This window comes from Ipomoea triloba, chromosome 14 (genome assembly GCF_003576645.1).
Source record: "Ipomoea triloba cultivar NCNSP0323 chromosome 14, ASM357664v1".
Classification (NCBI taxonomy): domain Eukaryota; kingdom Viridiplantae; phylum Streptophyta; class Magnoliopsida; order Solanales; family Convolvulaceae; genus Ipomoea; species Ipomoea triloba.
This window is the reverse complement of record NC_044929.1, coordinates 12173283-12175544: the sequence shown is the minus strand read 5'-3', so window position 1 is coordinate 12175544 and position 2262 is coordinate 12173283.

The following is a 2262-nucleotide window of genomic DNA, read 5'->3' as shown; positions in this document are numbered from 1 at the left end:
CCTAAAGAGTTTGTGGTTAAGTTCAAGAAACATTGAAGGCTCCCGGAGGAGTGGATAGCAATATGCTAAATTGCTAATTGGTAAATTCTTCTTTAAATCTTATTCTATACTAGATGTGTTTTTATTTCTTTTTTTTTTTTTGGTGTTTTTATTTCTTTTTGTTATACTAAATTTCTAATAGTATACATTCATGAATGCCAATTTTAAATCTTTTGTCAAGAAACATTTTATCAGACCAAAATAATATTAAATATACATGCATCCTTATTAATACTTTAAATATTTAGTTGCTACAAAATATATAAATTTTAGTTTCGCAATATAGGATACAAAAGGTCATTTATTGCAAATCTTTTGTTTGGTTTTTTGCAGATTTGATTGGCCGTGTTGTTTTCATTAATGAGCAAAAAGTTGTCCAAGTTAATTCAAATCCTCAAAGGTTGATTGATTTTGTCATTGAAGACTCTCGGTATGTGTTTGTTTGGATGTCTTTTTGATTTGTTTAAGTATAAATTTAGGCATCATCTGCTCATTGTTGTTTTCACTACTCAGGGGTAGTCGGCTCACTGTTACTCTATGGGAGGAGCACGTGGATTCTGTCTTGCCTTACTATAATGTTGATTTGGCATAACCACTGATTGTCCTTCAAGTTCCAGCATAAACAATTCTCATTGATATTTGCATATGCCATGACTATAAACAAAAGCTAAGGCCAAACACTAACTCACGTTTGGTTATTGCTAAAAAAACGGTCTTTAGTCAGGGTCAATTGTATGTGGCTTTCTCCCTAGTCAGTCATCCTTTGTGAAATTCCGCCCAGACAATATTAAAGAGAAAATGAAAAAGAAAACTGATTTTACTAATTGATTGAAAATATAAAAAAAATCATAATGGAAAAGGAAAATTAGGCAAATTGAAAAAGGGAATGGATTTACTAATTGACTGAAAATTATTTAAAAACATAAAAAAAATTAATTAAACATGACTGTTAGATTTTTTATAATAGTTACAATTAATTCATTCAAATATGAAGGAGGAAGAAAAACTAAATGCGATAGGATGAAAATTAATATACTTAAGGTATAAAAGTATAATTGCACATATATTAGTGTAATTGACTAATAATAGTTGCCTAATAATTATTATGATAATAACACTGGTCGTTGAATTTATTTTTATAATAATTATAATTAAATTATTTCTCATTTTTCTCATATTTATTTTAGTAATAATATAATTACATAAGTCATATTACATATCGATCTTTTTAAGATAATTGTAGACAAACAAGTCATATATATTTCAATTAATTGAGTTATACTTTTGCACTAATCTTATAATCAAATAAATGTACACGTTCAATATTATAATTTTTTAAAATAATTTTCTTTATTTTTATTATCTAAATATATAATAAAAAATTTATTTGTGCATCGCACCGGTAATTGAACAATTATTTGCTCTAATTCAAACAAGGAAAACACCAGACAACATAATTGATCCAACCAATTTCATCAGTTGCGCTATACAATATTCGATGTTATAATTTATATAATTTTATATCGATCCAAATATTTTTAAAATATTATAACAAATCCATTCCGTGCAACGCACGGGCGAAAATACTAGTTCAAATAATAAACAAATTAATAATAAAAACAACTCTAAAATTGAATAATATTAATAACCATACTTATAACAGTAATAAATAAAAATATATTAAAAAAATAGTTAACTATTGCAATATAATATTAAAATGATTATTTAAAATGACCCTAAAAATATTGTTTATCAAATACAATGACAATGTTATTCAAAAGAGAATTAAGAACACTTAGAAAAATTCAAATTAGAAGTAGTATTTATTTAGACTATCATTTTTAGACTATTGATTTTACAAGGTTGCAAACATTTATTTTAGTAATAATTATAATGAATTTTCAATATTATCTTGGATTCATATACTTTGAGTTAGATATTTAAATAAAAAAAATTTGACATTCAATTACCCATGTATAAACTTCTCCTATATAATCTTGCATTGATATACTTTCAAATATTTTACTTAAATATAAACATTGGGCATTAACCCATTCGCGCAATGCGCGTATAAAACTAGTTTTCCCTTATAAGTAAGAAAAACTGGTCAACATTATTTATTATGGAAAATGTAAAATTTTTTCACTTATAAGTAACAAAAATTGTATTCCTGATTAGTATTATATTTGAGCATATAAGTATGACATTTGTACATATAAGTGT